At 43.4% G+C, this 26,779-nt stretch overlaps 1 protein-coding gene across 1 annotated transcript in view; it reads left to right on the top strand.

Moving 5' to 3' along the window:
- AOPEP (aminopeptidase O (putative)) overlaps positions 1 to 26,779 on the top strand; it is a 324,231-nt gene that overhangs the window by 10,310 nt on the left and 287,142 nt on the right. The gene's annotated exons all lie outside the window — the stretch shown is intronic.

The raw sequence follows: 26,779 nt of genomic DNA on the forward strand, positions 1-26,779 counted from the left end.
TACTACAAGTTTTGAAAGATGGGAACTTTTTAAAGATACTGAGCAGCAAGAATCCTACACAAGAAGCCTTACAGCATGCAGTTAGAGCATTTGCCAGATGGAGCCATTGTTTAGCATCATTGCTCTCCACAGTGAATTGTACAGAGTGCCGGTACAGAGGAGGCCACAGTTAGATTAAGCCTATGGTTCTTAGAGTCTAGTCCAGTGATGGCGAACCTATGACAGGCGTGTCAGAGGTGACACGCGAACTCATTTTTTTTGGTTGATTTTTCTTTGTTAAATGGCATTTAAATGTATAAAATAAATATCAAAATTATAAGTCTTTATTTTACTATGGTTGCAAAGATCAAAAAATTTCTATATGTGACACGGCACCAGAGTTAAGTTAGGGTTTTTCAAAATGCTGACACGCCGAGCTCAAAAGGTTCGCCATCACTGGTCTAGTCTCTGGACCAGCAGTGCTAATATCACCTGCTACTTGTTAGAAATGCAAATTCTTGGGGGCCAGTAGTCTGTTCTAAAAGTTCTTCAGGTGATTCTAAATGCACATGAAGCTTGAGAACCACTTTGCCTAATTGTGGTGGCAAAGTCACAATATTGAGAAAGACTGGGTGAAACCTTCATCACATGCCAGCACATCGTTTAATCTTTCTGTAGGGATGGCATTACTCTTACAGAGTGTGCTGTGTTTCAAGTTGAAGGACAGAAAAGACACTGCTCTCTTCACCTTAGGTACAAGTAATGGGGAGCACTGTGCTTGTAGCAGAGAATACCCCTGTTCCTGGCTGCAGGCCACACTGAGTTCTGCCAGACTGTCATGGAGGAGAGCTTTCACCTTGCCTCCTTTTTCATTTTAAATATTTAGTACTTGATTATGTTATTTATATATGCAATGACCTGTAAGAATCCTATTTTTATGGCTTTGTGATAGCAAGGGTCGGTTCAAGTGGCTAACTGGTTCAGAGGCATTAGGGTATATAAGACTTACCTGGACATCATATTTAAAATGTGGATTAATGGCCCCTGTCCCTGGAGATCCTGAGTTAGCAGGTCTGACAGTGTCCCAGAATCTTTTTTTTTTTTAAATATATTTTATTGATATTTTACAGAGAGGAAGGGAGAGAGATAGAGAGTTAGAAACATCGATCAGCTGCCTCCTGCACATCTCCCACTGGGGATGTGCCTGCAACCCAGGCACATGCCCTTGACCGGAATCGAACCCGGGACCTTTCAGTCCGCAGGCCGACGCTCTATCCACTGAGCCAAACCGGTTTCGGCCCAGAATCTATTTTTAACAAGCAGCCCTCCCACCAGCCTGCTCCTGCCCGGCTGATTCCGGCGTCTGTGCTCCTTGGACCACACTTCGAGAAACACTGCTTATCTCCAAAACCAGTGCTGATTCATCTGCTTATATTTTACTCTTGGGGATTTCTGAGATACAAATGTTTTCATGGGTTTTGGGAGATATTTACAGATATGGATCTTAATTGCTAGTAATGAAGCTATCTGAATGTTTAATATTCACTGAGAGACTATACAGAGATACTTGGGATAAAATTATTTGAGAAATCATGGGGTAGTCTTCTGAAGTTAAAAATGCCTCCAAAGGCCACTTTGTCAGAGTAATATTATAACACAACAGACTGACACATTTTGTAGTTCTGTAATTAATATTTTCTAAATAATCTTTAGGAAGCCTACCTTTACACTTAAGGGGCTACATATTAAAAATTCACACAGTGAAAGAATAGATTAACACTTTATCTTTTCAGAGTCTCTAAACCGTGTGCTAGGAGCTTAAAAGGTATCAAGAGTGTAAAGAAAATACTGTTAATGAGCCTACAGGCTAGTACTCTGAGTTCACATCAGGGGCAGGAGTAGGTTTATCTAAAATGGTGTATGATTTTCCCCCTGCGTGGAACTACATAAAAGTTGGTGTATTTAGCTTCCAAAAGATGATTAATGACCAAGAATGGGGCAGGAAGCATCTCTCTCTCTCCTCCCCCTCTTCCGCCTCCCTCCCCCACACCCCGTTCTTTCTCCCCCTCCCCCTTTCCCTCCCCCCTGCTCTCTGCACTTCAGTCATTACATTAAAACTGGCCAGGTAGCTCAGTTGGTTAGAGCATCATCCCCATACTCTAAAGTTGTGGGTTCCATCCCCAGTCAGGGCACATATAAGAAGCAACCAGTGAATGCATAAATAAGTGGAACATCAATGTCCAGCTCTGCTGCACAGGCAGAGCATGGCATAGCACCTGGATGGTACCACACCATGCCCAAGAACTGGTAGAGAAGACCTGGCATTCTTGTTCTTTCAGCGGTTTCCCTTGTGGAGGCCTGCCTGCCTGCCTGCCATTTTCCTCTACCATCCACTCCAGTATTATTCTCAAATACGTTTTCTTGGCTAAATGCCCGTCCTGTTGCTCTCATTGAACATGGGCCTTTATAGAATAGAACTTTGTAAAACAGAATTTTAGGTCCTGGCTGGGTAGCTCAGGTGGTTAGAGCATCGTCCCAATATGCCAACGTTATGGTCAGGGCACATACAAGAATCAACTAATGAATGCATAGATAAGTGGGACAACAAATTGATGTTTCTCTCTCTACCTCTCCCTTCCTCTCTCTTCCTCTCTCTCTCTCAAATCAATTTAAAAAAAACCCCAGAACTTTATAGAATAAAAAATGTTCTGTTTTCTGAACATTCTAACTTTCTTGTCATGTTTTAAAGTATAGATATGTTACCAGGCTAAGCTGATTTTTTAACCACCATTTTCTCCAATTGTGTGCAAGATGATTTAAAGTGCTATGTAGATAAGCAACTTTTGCATCTTAATAGTTATGTACCTATTTTAATATGTGGTAGAGAAATATAAATTAGCAAATCAAACCCATGATTTCATGATGTTATTAAAGGTGAATCAGTGGTAAAATGGATTGAAGAAAAGTCTTTAATAAATAAGAACACAGATGGTATGAGAACAGCAAAGATACTAAAGGTGGTACATGACTGAAGTTTGGGAAATACTATTCTAAACAAATACTCAAGGTTTATGCTTCTGGGAATAGTCTTTAAAATAATTTAAAAGTGCTAAGGTTAAAATGCTACGCCATGTGGGAAGGAGACGTGTACTTGGTGTAGCATAGTTTTTTAACTTCAAGTTCCTATTCAAATTAATATGCATGTCTTTTAAATAGTCCTTTTAAAAGCACCACGCTTATAATAATCCATGTCTTTACTGAGTCTTTTGTTCAAAATTATGTAAGATTTTCTAACTTCTGGAGGACACAGGTGAGAAAATTACTATAACACTTTGTTTAAATGGTTTGTTCTTTTCCCCCTTTTTAAAAAATAACAGCTTTATTGAGATATAATTTGCATAAAATTCACCCTTCAAAAGTGTATAATTCATTATTAATTTACTCAGAGTTGTGCAGCCATCCCCACTGTCTAATTTTAGGATATTGTCATCACTCCAAAAGGAATCTCATTATCCATTAGTAATCGCTCCCATTCTCCCCTTTCCCCAGCCTCTGGGAACCACTAATTTACTTTCTGTCCCTGTGGATTTGCCTATTCTGGACATTTGGGGTAAATGGAGTCATATAATATGTAGCCTTTTGTGTCTTCTTTTCACTTTACATAATGTTTTAAAGAATCAACTAGTGAATGCATAGATAAGTGGGACAACAAATTGATGTTTCTCTCTCTCCCTCCCTTCCCCTCTCTCTCTCTAATCCATGTGGTAGTTTGTATCAGTTCTTCATTCCCTTTTATGCCTAATATTCCATTGCATGGATATACCACATTTTGTTTATCCATTCATCACTTTAGAGACATTTGGGTTGTATTGATTTTTTTTTTTAAGCAGTATACAAAGATACCGGGGCTTTTGAAATAGGCACTGGATGAGTGTAGATGTGTTGTAGGGGGTATTCATGCAGAGTGGGAGCTGGATTTTGAGTCTCTTGTTATCACAGATTTGAGGAGTCCGAATCTGTGTCATCCCTTTGTGCTTTAAAATATGTTCTACTCAGAGCTGGAGCAGCAACTTTTTCTCCATAGCAGAACATTCATTATTAACAAACTATTTTCACATTACTTCTTTAAGGACTGAATTTCAAAAATAGCTTCTATTAAAAATAGTGTTTCTTTAACATTTTGAGGAAAGAAAATCTTACTGAAAAAGTTGATATTTTCATCTATATTTTTTCCAATTTCTTTATTTTTACCCTGTTGAACCCTGCAACCCAACTCTATTAATCCTGATCCTGTTTCCAGTATGTGAATATTTATAGACAATAATAAATTATATTGATTCTCCTAGTGGAGTTTTAAAAGTTTTGTTAATTTTTATCCTAGCATAACAAAAATAGCTGGGTGGTCTGATAAAGACCTCATTTTTAAATAGTAAGCCAGTTCTTTGTATTTTAAAAGGCTATGTTAATTGAATTATATTCACAAAAGTATTCAATATTTATTTATCTTGGGCCAGTGGTGTGCAGAGCACTTCCTGGAATACTAGCCCTTCCTTTTGCATCTGCTGTAGTCACACCTTATTCCAACTGTTGTGCTCAGATTCTACAGGGAGGGCAGTGCATGAACTTGCATGTGACCTGGATTATGAAAGTTTTAGAAACTGTGAGAATCAGGTCAGAGAAGACATGGGCAGTGTCATAACAGATCTCCCAGCCAATCCGAGCTTGTCTGTAGAAGTCGTGTTCTTCCGGAGAGTGATGGGAAGGAATTGGAGTGAAAGAAGCATATGTAAACAAGGCTTGTACTCCTGCTGGTTTAGAAGTAGACCTAAAACATGAATTTGTTTTCTAATTATTTTTCCTTATGTACTTTTCCATCGTTTTCCAATTCCTAGAATTCCAGTGAATGAGACAGTTTCAGTGTTGCCTATCTCATTCAACTTATGGATTTTGGATCTAATGCACTTCTCTGTGATTTAAACGGTGTCTGATGATAAGGATGGTTTCTGGATTGTATTTTGCCTATTTAGGGATATATGGAATGTTACATCATTACATCATCATTAACACTTGATTTTACCTTTAACGAATCTATAAATATGAAAGGCTAAGCAATTGTCTGACTCTCCGACCGGTGGCTATGATGCTCAGTGACCACCAGGGGGCAGATGCTCAACACAGAAGCTGCTGAGCTGCGGTGTGACTTGGCAGCGGTGGTTCTCGGGTGACACACTCCAGAACCAGAGAGGAGGGAGCCCAATTCTGGGGTGCATCACCTGAGAACTGCCCTCTCGCAATCCGGGACCCCTTGGGGGATGTCAGAGAGCTGGTTTCAGCCCGATCCCCGCAGGCCAGGCCGAGGGACCCCACTTGCCGGTGGGACCCCGCTCACTCTGCAGACGCCCTTCGAGCCATGGCGCTGCCCCAGATGTGGCTGGCCAGGGAGGGACCTTGGGAGGTTGGCTCCAGGGCATGTCTGGCCCGTCTTGCCCAGTCCCGTCCCACTGGCCACTTTCTAATTAATTTCTTTTCAATGTGCACGAATCTGTGCACCGCGGCACTAGTAGAATATAAACATGTAAAGTGTTTGGTGTTATACAATTTTATATGTAAATTTTATTAGGTCAGAATTAAAATATACCTTCCATTTGGTATATGTGTAATATTTTATTACTCCTTAAAATCATGAGCTATAACATAGTATAAATTACTTTGGCAACAAGCAGCAGTTTATGGTGGTATTTAAGAGTGTGTGTGGGGGAAGACCCTGGAGATGGTGGGTACTCCTGTTTGTATGGTGATATGGGGATATCTCTTGACCAGTTTCAGTGTTGCCTGTCTCATTTAACTTATGGATTTTGGATCTAATGCACTCTCTGTGATTTAAACAGGCATTTTTGATCCAGGCAGTATAGTGCTAAGAGTCTGGAATCTGGAGCCATACCATATGAATCTATATTTCAACTCTTCTATCAAATAACTGTAAACTTAGGAAAGTATATTAAACTTCCTGGGCCTCAATTTACTCATCTGTAAAATGGAGATGATAGATGTACCTCATTGGATAGTAGTAGTAAATGTAATAATGTACTTAAAATGTCTAACTTGTCTCACAGCAAGCACCCAACAGATGTTAGATACAGTTGCTCATTGTTAATACTAGTGTGTAAAGGTCAAGTGCCTTCTCAAAGATTTCTGAATAGTCCAGAGGAGTTCTGAACTGACTAGATCCCCAAAGGGGAAAGACTGCATTCTATATGGTCTTTCTAAGCATCCTAGATTCATATTTCTTGCTTGGGACCAACACATTCTAGGCAAGTTTTGGGTGAATGGGATTCTCCTGGCCTGCTGTGGTCTAGATCCGTGCCATACCTCGTCCTTTGAACCTCTGAAACGAGGGGTGTTTGTGGGATGGGCGTTCTCTAGCGTTTTTTTCAGTGGAATGTGCACTTACTTCACAGGTACACTGAAACATCAGAACACTTTGCAAAATTGCACCACCTTTTGCTGTACAAGAAAAGCAGGATATCTGTCTCAAGGGAGATATAGAAAAGGACAAGAAAAAATAGTTTAAATTAATGGATGTCAGTAGACTATAAAATCCCCATGAGTATCATAAAACTATTCAATTTCAGATGATTAAGGTGTCCGTTCAACAGGTGTCTGTTCGGCATTTGTTCACACTGGTTAGCTTTGTCCAGGAGAGAGAGTGAGAAACCCCGGGCTTCCTCGCAGACGGCTTTGCAGAGCCAGGCCGGGGTCGCCATGCTCTCTCCTGGCGGCTGCGCGGGGCTAGTCCTGGTTTTCTCTCCTCTTAGAACTGCCTCTCCTGGCATTTTGCTTCCCCCAGATTCACTTCCTTAGTTTCCACCTTATTGCCCCTGTGGTTATTTTAAGCCCCTTTTGGGGTTAGGGATCGGACTGCTAATCCTTATGGGGGAAAAACAGAAAAGGGCTAACAAATGTGAGGCTTAAAGATTTGAAGCCTTTACAATTATAGTTACCAACTCGGTGCTAAGATCCTAAGGGCTAAAGTACTAGTAACTGGAAGACAAGATGGGCTTCTGTCTTCCTCTCGCTGAGCAGGAAGCGCCCCAGACCTGTGCTGTTCCGTGCCTGCTCCTGTGTCTCCCCTGTCGCCCTGGCCGTCCTTCCTCCCAGCACTGGTGGAGATGGGTGAAGTAAAGGGAGAGCCATAGGAATCCTCGCTGGCCTCAAGCATGTGGTTTGCATTTCCAAGGACCTCCAGATAGGGTGTTCCTCTCTTTTGAAAGGTACCTGAGATTTGTTTTAATTAGGTTTGATAAGGTGACAGACATGGAAGCAAACTGGCATTGAAAGAAGAGTTTATTCATTACAGGTCCCAAGAGGAGGGGCATCCACGCAGGGCCACACTTGGAAGCAGCAGCCTCAAGCGGGAGGCAGGAGGAGTGCTGGATGTGGGACAAAGGCAAAGCAGGGCAGGGCAGGCAGAGTTAGGGTTGGCGAGCTGGAGTAATTTAGGAGGGCTCTGGGCGGTAGGGTAGTCTGTCCTTGTCGGTATCTTGCCCTGGGGTGTTAGTGTGGGGGACTGTTAGCTGGGTCTGTAAGAGTTAGATACAGGAGGTGGCTGGGGCTGTGAACCCTGGTTGGTTGGTTTGCATATTCGCCCTGGAAGGAATTGTGCCTCCAAGGTTAGCAAGGCCCCAAGATGTGAAAGTGTCATAATATTTATTAATACATACCCTTTCCAGTGGACCTGTGCTTATCACAGAAGTGATTTATTTAATTGGCATTTTTTCTTTTTCTTTTTTTTAGAGAGAGTGGAAGGGAGGGGAGAGACAGAGAGAGAGACATCGATGTGAGAGACACATTGATTGGTTGCCTCCTGCACACACCCTGGCCTGGGCTGGGATCAGGCCTGCAACCCAAGTACATGATCTTGACCCGGAATGGAACCTGGACCCTTAAGTCGGAGGGCCAGTGCTCTAACCACTGAGCAAAACCAGCCAGGGCTATTGGCATTTTTTAATTGAATGACACAGAGAATGGTAAAGTAGCTTCCTGCACTCCAGGAGGTTATAGTTTATCTTAGTAGATAAAGGATGCACACATGAAATAGTGACTAGTCATGCGGGGCACAATATTACCATGTGCCAGAAAGATCCACACAGGGCACATAGGGCAGTCACCAATTACAAGGTTCCACACAGGGTAGTGCAAGTTCAGAGAAGGGAGATTGGAGCCTCCTAGAAACAACAGAGGGCAGTGGTGAAGAGGACAGTCTTTGGAGACAGACTGCTGGGTTCTTCTGGCTTCATTTATTAGCTGTGGAACCTTGAGAATGTTACTTAATCCCCGTGTTTTCATTTACTCATCTGTAAATGAGTTTAATAATAATAGTACCCACTTCATAGAGTTATTGCGAAGACTAAATGAGTTAATACATTGAAAGTATTTAGAACAAAACCTAGCACTTAGTAAGTATTTGGTGTTAGCTATTATTAGGGCTGTGGAAGAAAGTTTAGTGAAGTGGAGAGAATTGAACTTTAAAGAGAGAGGGAAGTGCCCCTTTGTTGGGGCAGGGGAGGCAAGGAGTGGAGGCTGGACATGAGGCTCTCAGAGTCAGGTAATAGGAGGTTGCTCTGGTAGGATAAGGTTGAAAATGTAAGTTGGTAAGAGCTTTGAATGCTAAGGAGTTTACGTTTTTTCTTTAAATCATAGAAATTCATTGGAGGCTTTTTCTTTTTTAAGTATGGACATAGCATTAAGTTAGTGCCTCAGGAACAGTCTTGGCAGAATGCTTCTGGAGGGAGGAGATGCTTGGTACAGAGTGCATAAGTCAAGGTAGATTAAGTCAGCAGTAGTAATAATTCTAAAATGTTTGTGGTTTAAAAAATAGTAAAGGTATGTTTCTTGCTCATGCTGTGTGTTCATCACAGCTCAAGTGGGGGCTCTGCTTATCACCATCATTCAGAGACCCAGGCTGATAGAATAGCCTTCATATCATATTTTGTTTGTCTGAAAAGAGCACGCCGGAGGGTCATGCACCAGCCGTCAAACACCTGGCCTGGAAGTGATACTCAGACACTTCCATTTACAACTCATTGGCTAGACTAGTCATAGGGCAGTCACCAATTGCAAGGTTCCAGAAACTGCAGTCCTGTGTTGAAGGGGAGGGGCTGGAAAGGAAGAATGGGAATTGCATTATGTCATGGTACCACTTCATCCTAGATGCTGTCCATCTTCGTTATGCCTCATAGTAATTCTTATGCTGCATAACATTTCTGTCAATGATGACTGCATATACTACTGTGGTCCCATCCTGTCTAATAAAAGAGTAATATGCAAATTGACCATCCCTCCAACACATGAGATGGCCACCCCCATGTGGTCAAAGATGGCCGGCAGAGGAGGGCAGTTGTGAGTGATCAGGCCGGCAGAGGAGGGCAGTTGGGGGCAACCAGGCCTGCAGGGGAGGGCAGTTGGGGGCAACCAGGTCTTTAGGGGAGGGCAGTTGGGAGTGACCAGGCCTGTAGGGGAGGACAGTTAGGGGCAATCAGGCCAGCAGGAGAGGGCAATTAGGGGTGACCGGACTGGCAAGGGAGAGAAGTTAAGGGTGACCGGGCCAGCAGGGGAGGGCAGTTGGGGGTGAACAGGCTGGCAGGGGAGGGCAGTTAGGGACAATTGGGCCGGCAGAGGAGCAGTTAGGCGTCGATCAGGCTGGCAGGGGAATGGTTAGGGGCAATCAGGCAGGCAGGCAGGTGAGTGGTTGTGAGCTAGCAGTCCTGGATTGTGAGAGGGATGTCTGACTGCCATTTAGGCCCAATCCCACACCGGGCAGTTGGACATCCCTCGAGGGGTCCCAGATTGGAGAGGGTGCAGGCTGGACTGAGGGACACCCCACCCCCCGCCCCGTGCACGAATTTTGTGCACTAGGCCTCTAGTCTATATATATAAAAAAGCCTAATATGCAAATAGACCGAATGGTGGAACAACCAAACAACCCAACAAGTGGTTGCTAGACATGCGCTTACCACCAGGGGACATGTGCAGACCATGGTAGGCATCTGCTGCGGTGGGATGGTGGAACAGGTGAGCAGGGGTGCCAGTTGGGGTGCCGGTCACTGTCATCAGGGCAAGCCTATGGTGGTTACTAAAAACTCTTTGCTCCTGTGCACCATGGTCTCTCCAGGAGCTCGCACCCGCTGTCAGCGTCTGGCACCGGTCCCAATTGCTTGGCGCTGTTGGCGGGTGCGAGCAGCGGCTATGGGCCCAGATCACCCTGAGGGCTTCTCCACATCCTCCTGCTCCTGAGGGGCAATCAGGGCAGCAGCTGCTGCTCGCACCCACTGCTGGCACCAGCCCCAATTGCTCCGTGCCGTCAGCGGGTGTGAGCGGCAGTGGTGGCAGGAGCGGGGCTACAGGCAGATACGGGGCCGGGGGCCACGGCGGGAGGGGTACAGCAGGGGCACAGAGGATGGGCCGGGACCTGGCCCTGTGCCCAATGCAGCCTCGCAGCCCACAGTTCCTTTCAAGGTGCACAAATTTGTGCACCGGACCCCTGGTAATATTATAATGGAGCTGAAAATTCCTATAACCTAATAATGTGTAGTAATCCTGTTATTGTAGCCATCTTAATGTTGTAGCACAACATATTACTCACATGTTTGTGGTGATGCTGCTGTAAACAAACCTACTGCATTTCTGGTTGTATAAAAGTACAACACATACAATTATGTATGGTACATAATACTTGATAATGCTAATGAACAGCTACGGCCTGATTGCCTCTAACTGTCCTCCCCTGCAGGCCTGGTCGCTCCCAACTGCCCTCCCCTAAAGACCTGGTTGCCCCCAACTGCCCTCCCCTGCAGGCCTGGTTGCCCCCAACTGCCCTCCCCTGCCGGCCTGATCACTCACAACTGCCCTCCTCTGCCGGCCATCTTTGACCACATGGGGGTGGCCATCTCATGTGTTGGAGGGATGGTCAATTTGCATATTACTCTTTTATTAGACAGCTACATTTCTGGTTGATGTACTTACTATACTTTTTATTATTTTAGAGGGTGCTCTATTTATTAAAAAAAAGTTTGCTATATAACAGTATGCCATGTTTTGCAGGCAGCAGCCTCATATACCTTGTGCTTACCTGTCTCTTGATGGCATCATTTTCTCTTATGTTTGATTTAATCTCGTGTTGCTTTATAAATTAAATCTAGCCTACATGTACAGTATTTATAAAGTCTGCAATAGTGTACAGTTATGTCTTAGGCCTTCACATTCACTCACCACTCACTCACTGACTCACCCAGAGCAACTTTCACTCCTGAAAGCTCCAGTCATAAGTGCCCTATACATGTAAAATTTGAAATGTGTCCCAAGAGACTAACCCAGAAGATGGCAGCGTAGGTAAACGCCTGTACTCACCACCTCCCACAACCACATCAAAATTACAACTAAAATACAGAACAACCGTCATTCAGAACCATCTGAAAGCTGGCTGAATGGAAGTCCTACAACTAGAGAAGTAAAGAAGAAAGCAGACTGAGACTGGTAGGAGGTATGGAGGTATAGAACGGGCTGGTCCGACACCCACGTGTGGCATGTTTTTAATTGGGAGGGATATCTGAGTTGCAGGGGCCTCCTGTGAGGAGCAAGAGGTCCAGCCCCACACCAGAGGTCCAGCCAGGGTTCCAGAGCTGGGAATAGAAGACCCCATAACTTCAGGCTGTAAAAACCAGTGAGGATTGTGGCTGAGTGACACAGAGGCTGCTAGAGTCCTAGGCAATCCCTCTTAAAGGACCGGCACACGAACTTACTCTGAGTCATTCCCTCTGAGCTTCAGCACTGGGGCAACAGTATGGGGGAATCCAGAGACATACAGGAGGAACCAGATTGTCTGGCATTGGGGCAAGAACTTGGGGACAGCTTTCTCCCTGACAGGTGCTTGCAGCAGTCATTGTTCCTATACTGAGACCTCCCCCAGCTCAGAGCTGCCTTGCAGCCATATCTGAGTTTCCATCAGCCTGACTCACACTGTTGCCTCCACCCTGGTAATTCCCTGAGATCCTTCCCCATGCAATTTGCAGCCCCACCCAGGCTGTTTGCAGTGGCTTTTCCATATGAATGGCCTGTCCTGGCTCAGGCTTCAGACTCTCCTAAAATCTCTCAAACAAGCAGCAGCTGGTGTCAGCATGCCCCATACCTATCAATAAGAGGCCTAAGACAGCTTGACCTCACCTAGGCATTTCCAAGCCCAACACAAGCAGGAGCCATCTGTAGATTGCTCTGCAGCTCTTGCTGGGAGCCCCAGAGCCAGTGCACCCAGTAGACAGCTTCAGACCATATCAGATCACAACTCTATACATCTACCAGGGACACACTTAAGGAAAAGACTCAGTGAGCACCAAAGCCCCACTGACGCAAGTCCTGCTCCATAGGGTTGTCTTCTGCACAGCAGCTCTCCTACTGTAGTCGCAGCTGGTCCTCACAGCCAATTGGCTTGGAGGTCGATTCCTCCCAGTGATGCCAATAGCAATCACGGCTCAACTACAACAAGACTGTGCACATAGGCCACACAGTGGTGCACCTAGATTGCCCAGCCCAGATGACTGGGGAGGCTGAGCTACTGGGCCCTACAGGACACCTTCTACCCAAGGCCGCTCTACCAATTCCAGGAGACATAGCAACTCTACCTAATACATGGAAACAAATACAAGGAAGCAGCCAAAATGTGGAGACAAAGAAACATGTCACAAATGAAAAGACAGAAGAAATCTCCAGAAAAAGACCTAAATGAAATGGAAGCAAGCAAACTACTAGATACAAGATTCAAAACAATGGTTATAAGGTTGCTGAAGGATCTTAATGAGAGCTTCAAGGGAGTTAGTGAGAATTTCAGGGATCTTAGAACATCAAAGACATGAAAAAGGACCAGTCAGAAATTAAGCACACACTAACTGAAATAAAGAATAATTTACAAGGATTCAACAGTAGAGGATTCTGAAAATCAAATCAATGATTTGGAATATGAGGAAGCAAAAAACACCTAATCAGAAGAGCAAAAAGAAAAAAGAATCCAAAAATATGAAGATAGTGTAAGGAGCCTCTGGGACAACTTCAAGCATACCAATATTCGCATTATGGGGGTGCCAGAAGGAGAAGAGAGAGAGCAAGATGTTGAAAACTTATTTGAATAAATAATAACAGAAAACTTCCCCTACCTGGTGAAAGAAATAGACTTACAAGTCCAGGAAGAACAGAGTCCCAAACAAGAGGAACCCAAAGAGGCACACACCAAGACATATCACAATTAAAATGCCAAAAATTAAAGACAAAAAGAGAATCTTAAAAGCAACAAGAGAAAAGCAGAGAAGAAGAAGAAGAAGAAGAAGAAGAAGAAGAAGAAGAAGAAGAAGAAATAAATATGTATCTATTAACAATAGAATTTAAAAATCAAAATAAATGAACAAGGAATCTACTGAACAAAATAAACTGATGAATAAAATAGAACCAGAGGCATGAAAACATGGAACAGAACGACTAATCTCAGAGGGAAGGGGGATGGTGGGGGAGCAGAAAGAGATTAACCAAAGAATTTATATGCATATATGCATTACCTATGGACACAGACAATAAGGTGGTGAAAGTCTGGGGCAGGGTGGGAACTGGTTGGAGAGGGGGTGGAAAGAGGGATATCTGTAATACTGTCAACAATAAAGATTTAAAAGAAAAAATAAAAATAAAATGTGCCTCAATATTCCTACCTGTCAAAGTAATCTGTTTCTCATTTTCATTCAGCTCTGTCTCACCTTTTAAGTAGTTGAATTGGGAAAGAGCTGGCGGAGATGCAGTGTCTATTGTTTGTGCCCACCCCTCTCTTCTCTGACATAATTACTCTGCCTTCACAGTCTCACACCCAGCTTAGGTTTCTCCTCACCTTCGCTGTTGTCTGTGAGGGCCTCTGTTTGATTTCCCAAATGACCTTGATACAAGGTGGCATGTTGTGGTTACTCTGAGAATTGCCATGGACATAGAGGTTAGGAGCATTCTGGAGTCCAGTCGCTTGAGTTCAAATCTTAGTAACCTTGGGCACTCAGCCTCTCTAAGCATCATTTCCTCATTTGTAAAAAAGGGATAGTAAGACTCAAAAGGATTGCAAGGCATTAGGAGAATGTCAGTTACATATTCTAAGCAGATTTTTTTAGTAGATGTTTTCCCAGCTTTTTGCTAGTTTTAAGTTTTTCATAAATGCACTTTTCAAAAATCTTGACAATCAAGTTATTTGCCCCTGGGAAATGGAAAGCTGTCACTGTGCCTTAAGCAAGAGACAAGGGCCAAGGGAGGGAGAAAGGGATGCATGAGGACAGAGTCACATTTGATAGGAGAGGTGTACCCCAACAGGCTGTGCTGTGATTGCCTAGTTCTTGGCCGTGTTCCTTTGACATGTCTTTAACAGTTACTCTCTAGTTTTAAAATTTAGGTATTTCTTATGAAATCTTTAACTGTTGATAGTACCAGGAAACAAATCAGTGTTTATTAAGAGACATCTCCTAAGGGGGAACCAGATGTTGCAATTCCTCGGGTAGATAACCTTTCCTGGGCCTTCGCCGGTCAGCCTCCATGGGCAAGTATGGCTTTTTGAAAAAGAAATAAAAAAGTGAAGTCTTTTTTTCTGGAGCAGTAATGAGTTCTCCCAGGCATCCTCTCCCCGTAACGGCTGTAATCTAGTTTAAGTGGCACTCTGGAACACTGAAGCAAACTCTGCTTTGCAAGCAAGTAGCAATCAAAGGGATGAATTCTTTTCTCTTTGAAAACAGTGAAATCGCTTCCAATCTGATCTTTGCAACCCAATGCCTGCTGGTAGTGTGAGCATAAACACATTAGGCACCGGAGAGGAATGGCATCTGCATGCTGAGCTGTGGCCATGACAGCCAGAATAAACACGGCGGCCGGCGGGGTGCTGCGTGCGTCCTTCCCATCGTGTTGAGGCACAGTCAGTGCATGACTGACTGTGTGATCCTGATGTGGGTGGATTCCGTTTTTGTTTCTGGTATTCACATGTAGACCGCAGTCTCCCACCCCTGACTGGGTGTAATGTGTAAACCAAGCCACAGCTGACAGTGGTTTGCTTGCTTTATCCAGGAAAAGGTCTTGGACTCCGATTGTGACTTGGCTTCACTGCGTTGCTCTTCATCACGAGCACTTTTTACAATTCCCACAGCAACAGTAACTTCACTTGTCGGGCTTTTATTGGGGCAGGGGGGTGGGGGTGGGGGTGGGGGGCGGGCCTAATATACATATCACAATTGGGTCTTTCATTACATAATCACAAATTATATGCCATCACTCGTATATGCTTCATGAAAGCAGTAAATTTAAAGAAAAGAGAGACTGTTTAAAACTTGAGACCAGAGAGCACAGTTTATCTTATTTACAGTTTGGCTTAAAGATTGGTATTTAAGTTAATATCATACCACATGTGGTAATCTTGCAAAGTGCTACATATTTTTATTTATAGTTAAGGGAATGAAGCAAAATCCCCTTTTCATTATGTTATCTTGCATTATTTACTCAGTGATAAATGGCATTGCCTCACGGGTATGAGTTTTGCAATGAAAGACCCTATTGTAGCATATATTTATATGATGGGGAGGGGCCGGTTGCTAGAGTTATGGTTCCAGAGGGGTTTTAAAATCTGAATATCCTGGTACTTGTTCAGTTAAAATGTATAGCTAATGTTTTACCACTGTATTTTTACTTGAAGTAAAAGAAAAGTAAGAAGGAATGAACAAAGGGGAAAAGCTTGAAGTTAAAATGCTAGAAACCAAACAAAATGACTGAAGGCATATTGGCACATCCTAAACGCAAAGATTAAAATTGTACCAGAGATAATGGTGGCCTTTTGATTGGCTTGTTTAAAAATGACTTCAACTTTAAACGTTCCTTAACTGTTTAAGAGTACCAGTGAGCAATTTCTATCAAATTGGGGAGATACGAATATGGGGAGCGGAAAGAAAACGTCTGAGGGCCCGGAGAGTTTAATAGCTGCTCAAACCTTTGAGGAGAAAACTACTTCCACGCGGTGTCAGTTTGTTCAGTATTCATGAGAATTTCTACCGAAGAAGGAAAGAGCTAGATATTTTGAAGGGAGGGTTTGTCTTTTAGAATATATTTGTTTTGAAATAAAAAAAAATAGATGAACAAATAAATAAGAGGAAATGCCAATTTTTAATAAAGTAGAAAGTGCCCAACCTCTACTTACTCAGAATTTTGGATAATTTAACCAGAAATGGGCTGCCATTTTGCTAAGTAGAAAAAACAAGACCTTCTTAATGAAATGAGATTTTAGGGCTAATGTATTTGAGGCACATGTGCTCCTCTCATTCATCCCAGTGTGTTTTGGGCCTCCATTGTTTCTGACGAGTAGTCAAGTGCCATTCTGAGAAGAAGTCTGCTGTCATGTGTGGCATTGTCACTCTACATGTAATGTCATTTTGTTCTGGCTACTTTCAAGATTTTTCCTTTATTTTTGTTTTTTGACGGTTTGACTGTGATGTGCATAGATGTGGTTATCTTTGTGTTTATCCTGCCTGGGCTTGTTTAGATTCTTGAATCTTTACACTTCTATCTCACCAAATCTGGAAACTTTTAATGATTTTAAAAATAAATGGTTCCTTTGGAATACTTTTAGATTTACCAATACAAGTGGTAAATATAGGGTAGAGTTCCCATATACTCATCACCCAGTTTCCCATATTGTTAACATCTTAAATATCATGGTGTATTTATTCATCTATAAAAGTAACGTTGGTGCATTGGCATTAACCACAGGGTTTGCATTAATGTTCTTTTTTTTCCTGTTTTAGAATGCAATCTAGGATACCACTTAACATTTTATCCCCTTACCCCTGCGTCTCCTCCAGTCTGTCACATTTTTTCAGATTTTACATGCTTTTCATGGCCTTGACACTTTTGAAGAGTACTGGTCAGATATTTTGTAGAATGTCCCTTAATGCAGATTTGTCTGATGTTTTTTCATGCTTAGAGTGAGGTTTTGGATTTGGGGAAGAATATGATTGTGGTAAGGTGCCCTTCTCATTGAATCACATCAGGGATAATGGTATCTCTATGACTTACCACTGGTGGTATTAACCCAACAGTGTGGTTAGTTTGTGTCCACCAGCCAGGTTTCTCTGCTGTAACTTTAACATTTTTCCTTTTTCACTCTCTGTTCTTTGGAAGCAAGTCACTAAATACAGCTTTTACTTAAGGGAAGGGAACGTCAGCTCTACTTCTTGGACGAGGTACTATCTATATCTATTATTTGGAATTTTTCTGTAAGAAAAATAAAGTAAATCCCTACCCCCACTTATTTTATTTGTTTTTTCAATCATTTGTTTATATCAGAATAGAGTCATGATATTTATTTCATTCTTTGGGCTCTAATTCAATACTTTCATTATTTATTTTCTTGCTTAGATTGTTCCAGCTTTGTTCATTGGAAGCTCTTTTAGGTCTCTTTCTGTGTTCTTTTGAGATGTCCCTACTTTTTTTTTTAAAGAGAGGAAGAAAGCAGGCGGGGGGTGGGGGGGTGGAGTGAGAGAGAGAGAGAGAGCGAGCGAGCGAGAGAGAGAGAGAGATATTAAGGCAAAGGATGATGTTAATTTTAAAAACTACACTACACACGCAAAGAATTTCCGAGTCCTCAGACTGAAGGAGCACACTGAATCTTGAGCAGGTCAAATAAAAATAAATCCACATTTAGACATATTGAGTGAAACTGTAGAACATGAAAGGTAATGGAAAAATAAAACTACCGGGCCGGGGGGCGGGGAAACAGATACATATCAAGAAATGCAGATTAATAACAAACTTCTTATAAGCAAAAGGAGATGTCAGATTATAGCAAATATAAAGTGCTAAGTAAAAATAACTGTCCACCTAAAAGTTACACTTAGTTAAGTGATCATTCAATAGTGAGGATGTAATAAAGTCATTTTCAAACTTACAAGTGTTAAAAGAGTTTACTATTTATAGACTCCTCCTGAAAGAATTACTAAATATATATTTAAATAAAAAGGAAATTGTGACAGATTGTATTTTCCAGAAATGGCCGTAACAGCAGCTACCATCTCACATGCTCTTCTCCAGTGTGACCTAACTACTCTCCCGTCAAGAGATGGAGTTGAAGCCCCTCTCCTTGCATCTGGACTGGCCAGGTGACTCTTTTGAAACCTATAGAATGTGGTGAAAGGGAGACCACATTGACCTTCGAGGCTAGATCAGAAAGGTTCCCATTCAGCTATCAGCTGGTTCTTTGGGACACTTGCTCTGGTGGCCGCCTGCTGCCATAGAAGATGGCCAGCTCTTCTGAGCCTCCATGTTAGGGAGGCTTTGTGTAGCCACTCTGGCTGTCAGACAAGCACATCCTCCAGCTGAGGACCACTATTCCATGGCAGATTTATAAGATGCAGGAGAACAGCCCAGTGGAGTGTTACCCACATTCCGGACCCACAGCACCTAATGAAGTGGTTGCTGTTTGAAGCCACAGAGTTTTGGCTTAGTTTGTCAGCAGCAGAAGTAACTAGAACAAAGCTGAACCCTGAAGGAAGGAGTGGAATGTCTCTACCAGTCCTGAGTAAGGAAGCTGGGGAACAAATAAAAGTCAGTATTGAGGTTTTTTTCAAAGTTCGATGAGGGTTGTTAAAAATAACGTGATAGTAGTATGTTAGCAACAATAATATGGAAGCTGGTACAGAGTGGGGAAGAGGAAAGACTGGTAGTAGAACTTTCTAGGATCTTTGCATTATATTGTTCAGAAGGTTATTAGAGATTGACTTTAAATAGGCATCTTGAATAAATAAATTTATTGCTTATGAAACAGCAGAGGAAAAAAAGAGAATTCAGAAAAAATTTAACCAAAATCAGAAAAGTAAAAGCAAAGAAAGAAAATTATGGTAGATAGAAAATACAAAATAAGTTGGTAGAGATCAGAGCTGTTACAACAGGAATCATGATAAATGTAAATAAATTCATTTCAGTTATCAAAAGTGATGATTATATTTTTAAAAATGCACCCAAATGTTGCTTAAAAAGGCACCCACGGTAAAACAAACCAGTGCAGTTAAAACGTAAACATAAAGGGATGGGAAAGATATATCGGGGAAAAACAAACCAAAAGGCAGCAGGCCTGACAATGTTAATATCAGGAAAATGGAATTTTGGGGTATTTAACCCAGGAAATACTTGCACACACGCACCAGGAGACATGCACAAGGATGTTCACTGCAGCATTGTTTGTGATAATGACAATTTCAGAGGAACTTACCTATCTGTCATTAGGGAAATTGTTAAAGATTTTGCTTACCGTGATTTAGTCTTCAATTTAAATGGAGACTACAGCCAAGAAATCAAGAGAAGGCTAAGATTCAGAATGGTAGCAATAGAAAAATTAGGAAAATCATTACAAGGAAAGATGTATCATTAAAGACTCTTGTATTCCCGATGACTATGTATGGATGCAAAAGCTGGACAATGAGGAAGGCTTATCTATACATATAAAAGCCTAAGCGACCGTTTGGCCGTTTGACCAGTAGCTATGACACGCACTGACCACCAGGGGGCAGATAAAAGCCTAAGCGACCGTTTGGCCGTTTGACCAGTAGCTATGACACACACTGACCACCAGGGGGCAGATGCTCAACCCACAGGCATGGAAACATGGAACAGACTGATGAATCTCAGAGGGAAGGGGGAAGGGGAGAGGGCAGGAAGAGATTAACCAAAGATCTTATATGCATACTAGAGGCCTGGTACACGGATCCCTTGGTCTGGCCTGTGGGGATCGGGCCAAAACCATCAGTCCAACATCCCCTGAGGGATCCCAGATTGTGAGAGGACACAGGCCAGGCCGAGGGACCCCACCGGTGTTCAAATCCGTGCACTGAGCCTCTAGTAAAAAATAGATTCTTTTGAAATATGGTGTTAGAGGAAAGCTCTGCACTGCCAGAAAGATGAACAATGGGTCCTAGAACAAAGTAAGCCTCAAACGTTGCTGGAGTTGCCCTACTTTAGGCACTTCATGAGAAGGTAGTGTTCTTTGGGAAAGACAATAATGCTGGGGAAAATTGAAGGCAGCCGGAAAAGAGGAAGAAGACCAGTGAGCTAGATTGACTCCATAAAATAAGCCATAGGCATGAGTCTGCAGGAGCTGAGTAGGACTTTTGAGGACAGGACATTGTGAATATCACTCATTCATAGGGGTACCTGGAGTCAGAGCCTACTCAATGATATATATCACACAACACACAGGGAAATATATACATTGTGGAATATTCATACAGGAACACTAAATGGCAGTGAAAAGACACTAAATCTACGTGTATCTACATGGCAATATTTCAAAACCATGAGTGAAAGAAATACATTATAGGATATCAGTGTGACATTTCTAAACACAAAATATTTCACTAGAGGCCCAGTGCATGAAATTTGTGCATGGGGGTGGGGGGAGGGGTCCCTTAGCCCGGCCTGCACCCTCTTGCAATCCAGGACTGCTGGCTCCTAACCGCTCACCTGCCTGCCTGCCTGATTGCTCCTAACCACTCTGCCTGCCTGCCTGATCGCCCCTAACTGCTCGCCTTCCTGCCTGGTTGTCCCTAACCGCCTCTGCCTTGGCCCCCCACACCTGGGATCCAGGATTCCCTCCTCCTGCTGGCCACAGGCAACCGGGACCTGGGCTTCCCTCCCTTTGGCCAGCCGCAGGCACCTGGGACCCGGGCCTGCTTTGCCCAGGCAGGCACCCAGGACCCTGGGTGGCTTCGCCCGGGCCCCGGCTTTGTCAGGAAGGATGTCCGGAATGACGTCCGAAGACGTCGGTCTATCTGGTCTAATTAGCGTATTACCTTTTTAATATAGATTTCTAAGATTCCTTCTAATTCTGAAATTATTTTCTCAAATCTCACAGCAATAAGCTATGCTCCCATGACTATATGCATTTGAGTGTGAGGAGCTGTGTCCAGAAACAGTATGCTTCGGCAGTAAGCTGGCTGTCATTAAGAGCAGTCACTGTGTGCTGAAGAATGAGCACTCCTAGGAGAGCAGCAAGCTGTCTTCCCCTGTGCAAGTAATCTGTAGAATTAGATATTTTGAAACTACTCACAGTGTGCTCAATACCATGTAATAAGTACATACGCAAAAATGTCTCCTTTTCTCCCGCATTGCTTAAAACAAAACAGATGTGGGATAAAGAGGTACAGGTACTGATATATCCTATGAAATAAAAATGAGAGCTGTCTGGAGGAAGGTGTTTGTTAAGTAATAACTTTCTACTAGAAACTGTGCCGGCTGGAATCTCTGTTCTGTAAATAACTAGACGTTGAAATGACAAGTGCCCTTCGATGTCAATTCTGTGTGTATTCATTGGGCACCTACTGTGTTCAGTGTACTCTACTGAACATGGCCATGGACACAAAGGGGAGTGAGGAGTCCCAAGTTGTTTCTAGACCAGTGGAAGAGGGAAGTAACTGTAAAACGAGGCAGGATGAGTTAGGGCCCTGACAGTGATTCACATCGCTTTATTAGCTTGAAAGGAGAAGGAAATGATTTTCTTCACAGGGACCCAGAATGGCTCTTCAGAGGCCATTTCACACGTTTGTGAGTGTGTGCATTTCTGTTTGGGTGATTGAAGGTGGTAGGGAAGTTTTTTTGCTGTGCCATTGCTCTGTCTAGTATTTGTTCCTTTTCCTACTCCCTTCCTTTCTTGAGAAAAATATTGCTGCACATTAAATATTGCTTTTCGAAGCCTTTAATGGTGTTTCTGAGGCATCATTTAAACAGACGCCACATTTCAGAGGCAGCAGTGGTTAGCCACTGGAAACTAACCATCGGGCTTGATAAAGGGGGAATTTTATATGCTATGGTTTATGACAGAGAATGGAAAAATGCTCCAGTGAGACGGGCTGGCATTCTAAATTGGAGCACAATAATAGCAAAAAGTGCTGAAGTCAACAGACTGCTTAGAAATATGGTTGCTATTTGATGAGAGAAGCCTTTCAACGTGGCCACATACACGCGTTTGCAACCACAGTCAGTTCAGTTCATCCCTAAATTTGGGACTGTGACCCTGATTGATGTCAGTGAGAGTTATGGTTGCAGAAAAGGGAGATTTGGGTCATTCATGAATCTAAGGCAAGGACAAAATAGGTGTAATAAGCAACAATTATACTAGACTTACACATTATACATAACTTAGGTAGAAAACATGCCAAGGCGATGGGGCTGGTTTAAAAATTCTCTTTTCCCCAAAGCCATTTCAGTACAGATTGATTCTAGTCCATACAACTTAAAGAAGATTTACAAAGGTAGAATGGGGATATGGACAATTCTTAGCAGGTGACATTTGATTTATGACTTGGCCAATGTGAAGGAAATGGCCACGAGAGCTGGAGATGCGAATTCCAAGGAAAAGCATCAGCCAGTGGAAAAGCAAAGGAAATGGAGGACCTTGCACAAATTTCCTTACCTCCCTGGGTCTCATTGTCTTCATTTGTTAAACTGGAGAGTTGGACTAAGAGAGTCCTAAGGAATTTTTCAGTTCCTAAGTTCAATGAAATTAACACTAGTCAAATGGGCAACAGGGCCAAATATAGTTTTTTATGTTTTTCTTTTTTCCAGTTGTATTGAAATATAATTGACATATAACATTCTATTAGTGTAAGGTGTACAACATAATACTTTTATATATAGACTAGGGGCCCGGTGCACGAAATTCGTGCACTGGGTGTGTGTGTGGGGAGGGGAGTGTCCCTCAGCCCAGCCTGCCCCCTCTCACATACTGGGAGCCCTCAGGCGTTGACCCCCATCACCCTCTGATCGCCTGATCGGCCCCTTGCCCAGGCCTGACACCTCCGCCAGAGGTGTCAGGCTTGGACAGGGGACCCCCATCTCCCCCCAATCACTGGCTCTGGCCCCCGCCCAGGCCTGAGGCCTCTGGCCCAGGAATCATGCCTGGGCAGGGGACTCCCATCTCCCTCTGATCGCTTGCTCCACCCCCCGCCCAAGCCTGACGCCTCTGACCCAGGCTTCAGGCCTGGGCAAGGGGACCATCATATCCCCCCAATCCCCAGCTCCGCCCCCCACCCAGGCCTGATGCCTCAGCCAGAGGAGTTGACCCTCATCACCCTCCGATCACCAATCACCAGATCGGCCCCTTGACCAGGCCTGAGGCCTCCGGCAGAGGTGTCAGGCCTGGGCAGGGGACCCCCAGCTCCCCGCGGTTGCAGGCTCCGCCCCTGCCCAGGCCTAACGCCTCTGGCCTAGGCATCCGGCCCAGGCAGCGGGGACCTGCAGTGGCAGTGGGGGGCGCCGCGATTGTGGGCTTCGTTTTAGGCCCAGGCAAGGGACCCCTACCTCCTGGGACTGCCAGTTTCAACCGTGCCCAGCTCCCATCGCTGGCTCCACCCCTACTTCCTGCTATCACTGGCCAGGGCGGCAAAGGCGCCTGATTCTCCGATCATGGCTGGGGGGCAGGGCAAAGGCCAATGAAAAAGGTATCGCCGTACACCAATTACCATTTTTCTCTTTTATTAGTGTAGATATTGCAGTGTATGTTTTTAAAGATGGCAGCCCGGGGGTGGTTGAAACATTGGGAATAGGATGGAGACATGGAAAAGTACAAAATGTTGGCAAGAGAAAAAAATGTCAAATGAAACAAGATTCCAAATTCATGGGAGAGGGTGATGTTGGTGGGAACACTTCTTTCCCATATCTGATGTTCCCTTTCCTGTTTTCTTCTTAATTACTGTAACATTCCTCGGGCACTTCTACCTGCCAGGACAGCCGTGGGCAAACTACGGCTCGCGGGCCGGATCCGGCCCGTTTGAACTGAATAAAACTATTGAAAAAAAAGACTGTACCCTTTTATGTAATGGTGTTTACTTTGAATTTATATTAGTTCACACAAACACTCCATCCATGCTTTTGTTCCGGCCCTCTGGTCCAGTTTAAGAACCCACTGTGGCCCTCGAGTCAAAAAGTTTGCCCACCCCTGTGCCAGGACGTAGAGCGACATTCTGGTAAATTTGGAAAGAAGGAACTGGGTGTGCTCTGCTCAGCTCAGCTCCTTAAATTTGCTTTTGGACATCAATCCTAACCACAGAGGGCTGTTGTCCTTACTTCTCCCTCTGCCTTACCGAGAGGGTACCTCCTGTCTGGGAGCTTTGACCTGAGCCAGCATTGCCCATGACCCTACAGATAAATCTATCGAATTTGGGGCTTCGGTTTTCAGGTGTCTTTGGCTCCCACACTAAACCATATCACTTAGTTTAGCCTTCATCAGTAAACCTGGTGATATTTTGGTCTCTCTCCTTATCTCATTTCTCAGTATGATTAGAATTCGGAAGGTGAAGAAGAGTGCTATTTATTTGGCCCTCTCACATCCCAAAAGCTGGGATTCCAGGGGAGGGGAACTAGCTTTGTTGAGAAGAGCTATTGTTTCCTCTGAATCAGCAGAAAGCAATAGTTGTGCAGAACTAGAGATCTTTGAGGCATGCTGGAGCGTCAGAGATTCAAAATCATCTCAGTAAAGTAGGAGGCCAGATAATTATCTGAGAATGATTCAGCAGGCATGGAATTGGAAAATTAAAAGAAGAAAAGATTTAGAATTGCATCTATGGGGAATATAATCAAGAATCCACTGAAGAGGACCAAAGGATTGCCAGTTAGGATGGCAAACAAGACGATGTTGACAGGCATGGATAGATAGAACTCAAAGGTAGGCTTGTTCTTTGCCACTAGGGACAGAGTGGTGAAAACTGCTCCATGGAATATATTTTATTCTTAAGTTATATTAATTTTCAGAAATAAACGAAGGAATTTGTTAGGGTTGAACAATGAATGGTTATGTTAGTACTATTACAAATGCTAAACCATACTTCTGTAAATATGGTAGTTTAGATAGCTACTAAGTTAATCCTATCCCAGCTGATTCAGATTTTCCTTTTGTGTTTGTGTGTGTGTAGGTGTGTGTGTGTGTGTGTATGTATTCAGGATTTCTATTTTATTGAACATTTTTTAAAGAGTTCAATCAACAAAATACTACATGGTAGCAGCCCCAAATACCAGCAGGGTGAATTTTTAACATCCATGTTTTTCATTACATAGGCATAGCCAATGGCTTTATTGAAGGCTAGCGGCCCGGTGCACTCGGGGGGTGAGGGGGTCCCTCAGCCTGGCCTGTGCCCTCTCGCAGTCCGGGAGCCCCGTGATCGATGGCCGAGCAGAGGGAGGCCCAGCCCATCCGCCGCAGCAGCACCGGTCAGGGGTCTGGGCCCCCTTCTGCGGGCGATCATGGGGCGATGGCGGGGCTCCTGACCAATCGCATTGCACCTGCCTTGGCTGGCCTGGCAACAGTGCTTGTCATTGTATGGTCGTCCAGAGAGTCGTTCTGCTGTTTGGCCGTTCGGTTGACTTGCATATTACACTTTTATTACTATAGATTATTATTCTTTGGGTCACAAGTTCAGTCGCTTTCATGAAGCAAAGAAAAAACACTCTGGCCTACTTCCTTTGCCTATTGACTTTTCAGGACCAAGGGAAGTACCAGCTTTTCCATGAAGTAATCTCAGACTTTTCTTTGCATCTCTGATTTCTCTCAATTTCTATTACTCCTAAAAGTCAAAATGTATGTTAATATGTACAGTTTGGTAGGGAGAGGAATAGCAGGGAGCAGGGTGGGATTTTGGGAGGGGATTGCACTTGAATTGGTTGTGGAGGGAGAATAGAATTTGGCAGGTGGATATGGGAGGTGGAAGCCAGGAGCACTCCAGTTATGGCACATTGCTTAGTCCAGGAAGCAAGGAGGTGTGGGATCCTCTTCAGGGAGCACTGTGTTGAACAGGCCCTTGGCTACAGGTCAAGGATGCAAAAGAAGTGTGGTCTCCATGACCGGAAAAATCGCATGAAAACAGATTGTGCAAGGCTGCAGGAAGCCAGATCTTTTAAGGCTGGGCGAGATTTTCATGAGGGAATGGCCTGTGGAGAGGTGGACAGTGAAAAGTCAAAGGCGTTGATTACTGGAATGAGATTCTGGAGGGAAGGGAAATAAGAGTCTAGTAGACATGAAGAAGGTCAGAAGGGAAGTGAGGAGGAGTTAAACAGAATAAACAAGGCAAGGCTCAATTTTACTTGAAAAGTCAAGCAAGTAATTTTTGTAGATGATAAAAAAAATACCTCCTGATATTTATAAATACAAAAATTATTTTAAATATACCTACTCTGCTAGAGTTTTTACTTATTTTTCCACTTTTGGTAAAAGAATAATAATAAACAGCATATGCTGAAACAAATTAGGTACACAACAGGGACTGAAATAATTTCAAATTTTTTAACTGGATTGCTATAATAAAATAAGAATACATTTTGATTCAGAACTTTTATGAAGAACTTGGGCATTTTATTGCAACATCTGTTTCTACATTTTAATTTCTCTCCTTCCTTTTTTATAGGTATTTGCATACTTTTTTTTTCAAATGAGAAGACCTTTTTGTTTGCCATAAGAAGGCTATTCTCCAGAATGTTAATGGGTTTTCAGCTATTAAGATGTAATGATATACCTTGAGTATTTAACTATAAATTTGAAAAATCTCCATGAACAATCTCAGAGGAATACTTAGAATGCACTCCTGGTAAATTGGCTCATTTTCCTGTAATTTACTGGAAGTGCTGATATGAGAGTGGTCCTAATGTGAAAAGTACATTAATCCCTGGAGTTGCATTATATGTATTAAATTATTACTCTCAAAGAATAAAATGTATGAGG

Source organism: Myotis nattereri, assembly GCF_964212035.1.
Source record: "Myotis nattereri genome assembly, chromosome: 12".
In the NCBI taxonomy this organism is placed as follows: domain Eukaryota; kingdom Metazoa; phylum Chordata; class Mammalia; order Chiroptera; family Vespertilionidae; genus Myotis; species Myotis nattereri.